Source organism: Geospiza fortis, unplaced genomic scaffold, assembly GCF_000277835.1.
Source record: "Geospiza fortis unplaced genomic scaffold, GeoFor_1.0 scaffold534, whole genome shotgun sequence".
NCBI classification, from domain to species: domain Eukaryota; kingdom Metazoa; phylum Chordata; class Aves; order Passeriformes; family Thraupidae; genus Geospiza; species Geospiza fortis.
Genome location: NW_005054614.1, coordinates 299119 through 306818, shown reverse-complemented (window position 1 = coordinate 306818; position 7700 = coordinate 299119).

Below are 7700 nucleotides of genomic sequence, written 5' to 3'. Positions count from 1 at the left end.
CTGTGGCCTTTCAGTACCCAAACTCTCCTCTCTTTCTTCCATCCAGTGAAAATAGATAATGTCAGGCTGGGGGGCTGCTGAATACCCTGGCAAGGTCTGAATCCACACCCACAGGGTGCCGGGGGTGCTCTGGCCACCCCAAGCTGTGGGGTTGTTGTGGGGCTGGCAGCCTGGGATGTTCCCAACAGCCCTCAGCCACTGCAGGCAAATATTTACAGGAGCTCTCCAAGGGGAACCTATAAAGTGCTGCCTGGTGCAGCTTCCTGAGGATCACTGCAGACAGCTATATTAGCTGGAACATGAAGTAGTTACACTCCTGCTGCTCTTCCAGTGCTCTGGAAACAGATACTTGTCTCTTTTATTACCTTTGTTTGTGTCTCGTTTTATTTGTGCTCTGCGTGCTTCCTTGTGCTGGGTTTGAAACACTTGTGAGGGGAACAACAATAAATACCTTCCAGGCCTTTTGTGCTTTTTAATATTATTCTCCATTAAAAAAATACAAAAACAAAACCAAAAACAACACCACCAAGTCAGGCAATGAAAACAATACAAGGAAAATTAAACCCTAAATCTGCATTTATGGTTCTTCATTAAACACACAGGGAAGGCTGGCTGCTAACTGCTGATAAAATGTTTTGGTTCTGTTAAAAATGTGCTTTTGGGCAAAGTGGTGTGTTTTGTGGACTGGGGTTGGCTTGGATGAATATATATATATATATTTGCTAAGGTTTCCCCAGTCCAGGATGGACATTCCAGCTGGAAAATTGACCCCAACAACTGGAACGATGTGCCCTACATGGGGGTGAGAATTGCTCACTCCCAGCTTCACTTTGTTCCTCCAAAAAATGTTTTGTCTCTCTGTGAAACCTCAACCAAGCAGCTCTGAAATTAAGGGCAGTCTTTAAATGGATTTAATTTGGTATCAGGCCATGCTTGGAGAGTACTGAAGGCTGAACCAGGCTTCCAAAAGGCTGGAAAAATCCAGCCAGGGATGCACCAACGAGGGCCTGGGTGTAAAACCCTTCCCAGCAGGTTGGACACAGAACGGAAAAGGGAAGATCAGGATGTGTTCTGCCAAGGGATTCTCCTCTCTCTGTGTAAATATTTGTGTTCCAAAGCACTCAGGAGCACAGGCAGAGGTGTGGGTGTGTGTTTTGCTGTGGGGGACACCCACGTGGTTGCACTGAGTGAGCTCTGAGCACGTCAGGCATGTTCTTTCTCACTGAGGGCTCTGCTTCTTCAAGGCTTTCTCTGCATCGATATTCGCAGAAAAAGAGCCTCACACTCTCATTAAAACACACTTTAAACACATTTATATCTGAGTGGGCAGCTCAGTGACTACAGCTCCATGATGAAGAACATCTCAGAGAGGATGGAGCATCACCACACACTGTGTCACTCTGTGTAGCCATGATATTTTCTGAAAAATCCCTTTGCCAGGATTTTTTCTCCTGAGAAGCTGAGAAGCCTCAGAGGAAAACAAAAACAATAATTATCTGCTGCTGTGGAATGCAACAGGTGCATCTTTGATTGGTCCATGTTGGTTGTTTTTAATTAATGGCCAATCACAGTCAGCTGGCTCGAACTGTCTGGTCAGTCACAAGATTTTGTTATCAATCTTTTTCTTTCCTTTCTAACCTTCTGATGAAACCTTTTTTTATATTCTTTTAGTATAGTTTAAATATAATATATATATCATAAATAATAAATTTATTATATATATAATGTATATCATATATATATAGATGATATATATATAATATATATTCTGAAACATATATGGAATATATATATATATATACATATATATATATATATATATTCTGAAACATGGAGTCAACATTCTCATCTCTTCCCTCATCCTGGGACCCCTGTGAACACCACCACAGCTCTGGGGTTTTTCCTCCTCATCCTGGTTTCCCCATCCCCTGCCCTGAGCAATGCAGTGGACAGGGAGGTGATGGGCACCCCCCTCAGGGGTGCCATCAGGTCAGCTGTGCTTTACCAGCTGCCTGTCTCTTTGCTTCAATGGATTTTACTTCTTTCTGACTGCTAATATCAACAAAACCTGCCAGGGCACCTCGTCACTGCTGCTCCCCAAGAGCAGACACGGAATACTTGGAGCATGCAGTCAGCTTTTCCAGCCTGTCCACACAGCTGCTGTAAACTGCCTAAGCACCATCAAAAACCACTTTATAAACTGAGGACGGGAAGGGGATGATTGATGGCTCCACACTGGACACGACACAGCTTCCACACTTCCCTATATTTATAATATTTGTGTATTGCTCCTACCTCAAAGCCTGACTGGGCTGGTCCAATTCACTCAGAGATAGGAATTTGGCACAGCCTGACATAAACTCCATCACTTTGGGCCACCAAGGGAGAAGCCATTGTTATAAACTTTCTCCCCCACACCCTGCTTGGCCCCCTTTTTAACCCCATTCCAGTTGCATTATTTCTTTACAAGCCAGCAAGAACAGAAACAAACGTTTCACATCTGTTCTTGCAGCCTGGCCCATTTGCATGAGAATCATGGCCAGGGATTCACTGAGCACAGCTCATGGCCAGCAATGGGACAGAGCTGGCCACCACTGGCCCCTCGAGCTTCTGCACAAACCAGACAGATCCACAGCATCAGGAAATCACCTTCTTTTGGGATCTTATCACTCTAGAGATGTGCCAGGTGGTTTTTCTTTCTGGATGGTGCTGTGCAGCTGAGCCTCACTCTTGGGTGAGCCCTTTGGAATCTTCAGTTTAAGGGGTTTGGTGGAGTTAAGGGGTTAAAACCACCTGTTTGAGGGGTTTGGTGGAGTTAAGGGGTTAAAACCACCTGTTTGAGGGGTTTGGTGGAGTTAAGGGGTTAAAACTCTTGGGTGAGCCCTTTGGAAACTCCAGTTTAAGGGGTTTGGTGGAAATAAGGGGTTAAAACCTCCAATTTAAAGGATTTGGTGGAGTTAGGGGGTTAAAACCTCCAGTTCAAGGGTTAAAACCTCCAGTTTAAGGGGTTTGGTGGAAATAAGGGGTTAAAACTCTTGGGCAAGCCCATTGGAACCTCCAGTTTAAGGAGTTTGGTTGAGTTAAGGGGTTAGAACCTCCTGTTGAAGGGGTTTGGTGGAGTAAAGGGGTTAAAACCTCCACTTTAAGGGATTAAAACCTCCAGTTTAAGGGGTTTGGGGGAGTTAAGGGGTTAAAACCCCCAGTTTGAGGGGTTTGGTGGAGTTCTGCCATTCCAGCACCAGCATCATGAAGGGAAGGTTGGTGCTCCAGCCAGGCTTGAGGCAAAGATGTGTTTTGCTCAGTAGATCAGTAATTATCACTTTAATGGCAGAACATCTCCAGTGATGTTGGCAGCTGCATTTCCCTCTCTCTTTCCCCATTTCTGAGGTACTTGAGAGGTTCAGACTTCCCAAAACACCAGATACCAGAGATTCCCCTCTAATGTACAACCCTCCCTTTTAATTTTTAATTCTTATGGAATTTAGGGGGTTTTCTTCCCCATTGCTTCTTTCATCTTTCAATATCCAATTTCATTTATCAGCAAATTTCAAGTTTATTTGTAAAAGCAAACATCTTTTTCCATTCATCAATCAGTGGAACCCTTCCCATGGTTTCTTTTATCCCCCAGTGCTGGTTTTATCCACCAGCAGACCCACAGCTGGTTTGGAAAGAGAAATCTGCTGTTCCTCTCAAGGGCTTGGGGCTGGGATCACACTGAGGGTGAAGATTATTCCAGTTTGGTGCTGCTGGGTCTGCACAGGTGGCTGTGCTGCCTCAGGATGGTAAACTGATATCCCTGTGCTGGCATCCCAGCCCTGCTGTGCCCTTCAATCCTTCCCAAGGGCTGGGAATCACCCTGTGGGGTTATTGGGGACAGGCAGGGTGGCCTCAGAGGAGCAGGCATCTGCCAGGGTCATGAACCCCAGCTGCAGCATCCTCCTTTGGGCCTGGCCCAGCACTGAACTGGTTTTTGAAGGATTCCCAGCCACAAAGGAGAGCCAGATTGTGTATTGATCCAGTCCCTTCGTCGATGGCTGCAAACCTCCCCAGCCATGGCAAGTGCCTTGCAAGCAGAGGGGGCTGATCTGTGCTGTGAGAGACGCTGCTCACTTCCAGAAATGTAAAAGGTTTATTAAACCTTATCAAAAATACAACAGAAGAGTGAAGAGAGAAAATATTATGGCACCTGGAGCAAAGGATTTTCCCCACCATGTGCTCACCCACACAATGGAGGTTTTGCCTTTTAACCCTTTAACCCCTCCCAAAGTTCTGTCCATCAACTCCTTCTTCCCAGCCCAGTGGTGGAGATCATTCCTTAAATCCTGATTGGAGCTCAGGTGTTCCATAGTGACAATTCCACCCTCCCAAATGTCCCAAACCCAGGGCACCCCCTGATAGCAACACAAGGGGGGCAAACCACAACTATAAGTGTATAAAACTTCTCTTAACATATATCCATGATATTTACCTTTTAATTGTGACAAAACATAACTATAAATCTATAAAACAATAGCTATAAATGTATAAAACTTCTTCTAACACATATCCATGATATTTGCCCTTTAGTTGTGATAAAACATAACTAAAAATCTATAAAACAGTAACTATACATCTACAAAAATTTTCTTAACATATGTACATGATATTTGCCCTTTAATTGTGACAAAACATAACTATAAATCTATAAAACAATAACTATAAATGTATAAAACTCCTCCTAAGATATATTTACCTTTGAATTGGGATAAAACATAACTATAAAAAATCTATAAAACAATAACTATAAATGTATAAAACTCCTCCTAAGATATATTTACCTTTGAATTGGGATAAAACATAACTATAAATCTATAAAACAATAATTATACATCTATAAAACGTCTCCTAACATATATACATGATATTTGCCTTTTAATTGTGATAAAACATAAATATAAATATATAAAACAGTAACTATACATCTATAAAACTTTTCTTAACATATATCCATATTTGCCTTTTAGTTGTGATAAAACATAACTATAAATCTCTAAAACACTAACTATACATCTCTACAACTTCTCTTAATATCTATACATGATATTTGCCTTTTAATTGTGATAAAACATAAATCTATAAAACAATAACTATAAATGTATGAAACTTAACATATATCCATGATGTTTGCCTTCTAATTGTGATCAAACATAACTATAAATCTATAAGACAATAACTATAAATCTATAAAACTTTTCTTAACATATATACATGATTTTTGTGAGGGTCACCCATGGCATTGCCCATGGCAAGGCACCATCAAATCCAACTCCTGGCTCTATGCAGGACACACCACGTGCCTGAGGCTGTTGTCCAAATGCTTCTGAAGTCAGGCATGGTGTTGTGACTGCTGCCCTGGGGAGCCTGTGCAGTGCCTGACCACCCTCTGTGTGGAAAATGCTGATATCTAATCTTGTTAACAACAGTCCTTGGCTCATGTGCAGAGCATTACCAGCTCCAGGGGTTTGTGGGCACAGTTGTCAATGACAGCATCAAGCTCAGGGCATGGAAGTGTCAGCATCTGCATTTTTGTGCCTGCCACAGGGCTCTGTGATGCCACAGGACATGGGCAGGTGTGTGGCAGCAGAGACATCCCGAAGGCTGCAAGGAAGAGGAGAGCAGCACAGGCATTTCAGCTGCTGCCTTTGAGCTCAGGGCAGTACTTTTGTTGCTTGGGCTCTCTGGTCCCGCCTGACAATTCAGAGTTTATTTCTGTGCAATCACAGAATAGATTGAGTTGAAAGAGCTTTTAAAGATCATTCAGTGCCATCCCCTGCCATAGGCAGAGACACTTTCCTTTAGACCAGGTTGCTCCAAGTTCGCCCTGGCCTTGGATTCTTCCAGCAGCCGGGCAGCCACAGCTTCTCCAGGCAACCAGAGCCAGTGCTTTACCACTCTGGGTTTGTCACAGAGCAGTTTGGGCATTTGGAGAGAGGAGGGTGATGAGGGTGATGGGTCTGCAGCCCCCATGGGACCTCATTTCTCTCTGCTGGAATCCCCCTGTGAACTCCATGTCTACAAACAGCTCCATCCCCTCCACCTGCCCCAGCTTCCTCCCCTTCAGGTGGCATTGCAGAAATCCTCCCTGCTCAGAAACAAAGCAGCTACAAGAGTCCAGTACTCCACATCCCTGCTGATGGTGATGCTTTAAGTGGCCTTCTGGTACCCAAACTCTCCTCTCTTTCCTTCATGCAGTGAAAATAAATCCATCAGACTGGGAGGCTGCTGAATATCCTGGTAAGGTCTGAATTCCTATTAAACAAATAAATAAATCAGGTGGGCTCATTGTAATGATGCTGGCTGGAGGCAGGAGAGAGGATGTGCAGTATGTATTTGTGAGCACAAGAGGGAGAACAAGGAAGGAGGAGAGAGGAAGGACAGGAGCAAAGGAAATGGACCTGATACCTGTTTGTAACCTAGGTCGGGATTAATAATTATTTGGGCAGCCTTGGTTCCAGGGGCAGTTTTACATGTTTTGTAAACATGTTTTGTGTCTGGATCTCTAGCCAGTCAGAGTGACCCCGAGAATGTTAAAAGTCTCTTTTCTTAGCTTGATGCTTGAAGAAGGAGTCAGAGCTCTTCATTTCTTGGTCTCAAGGTTGTTTCTTGTATCTTATCTATAAAAAATTTTCTCCTGCCCTGCTGAAGTCCATCCAGCAGGACAGTTCCAGGCACTCTGCCTGCCCCAGGGCGGTGTTATGTCTTTACACTAAAAACTACCTGTACAATATTTACAATATTTACAATTACTTCCCAATACCTATCACCTATGTTAGACAGCGAGCTTCTACTCGAAACCAATCTAAAAGTGCCACCATCACAGCAGAAGATGGAGGCCAAGAAGAAGAAGGAGAAAGGCTGGACATGCCCCGTTCCCTCCATCTTGCCTCCTGAACCCCCATACCAGAAACCCCAAAATCTACTTTTCCACCCCGTGATAACTTCACTATTATTCTGCCTAAACTCTTGTGGCTTGCTGGTCTTCATCTAAGGTTGGGAATTTGCTCTTTGGGTCATAATCAAACCCACAGGTGTTTTGGGCTCCGTGCCAGGGTCTCTGAGCCTCCTGGCAGGGTCTGGGCTGTTCTGGACAGCCAGAGGGATGTTCTGGGTTCCTACCATTTTGCAAAGACATAGAAAGAAATGACAATTCCTGCCTGGAAGGATGAGCTGTGATTTGCACATTTTTCACCTCACACGTGCCAGGACCCCAATTTCTACTCCCAGAAACCCAAACTCCCACATGAGTGAGGATCTGCAGGCTCTGGGCAGGGCAGGTTAAATCAGTGCTCTGGTTTAATCCTGCTTATGTCAGTCAGGAAAAGTCTTACCCAAGGAATAAAAAACAACAAACCAAACCCTCCTTGTGAAGTGATGACTTTTATTTCACTGCTTTTTAGTTTATCTGCTTAGCTCTGCCATTCCCTCTCATCGCTGGATCCGAGCAGACGTGGGAATGACTGTGCCAACAGTTTCACTGACTCAAGGGAAGTAATACCAAAAAAATTAAAGAAAAATCGAATGCTGAGGTTGGTATTTTGCAAGACCAGCTCAGTGTTTGCTCCCTGGACACGAGGTTGAGTAACTAAGCAAAAAAGTCCTCTAGAAAAGAGGGAGTGATGGTGCAAACAGTGCCTGGCATGGGGGGTAGACCCAGTCCCAGG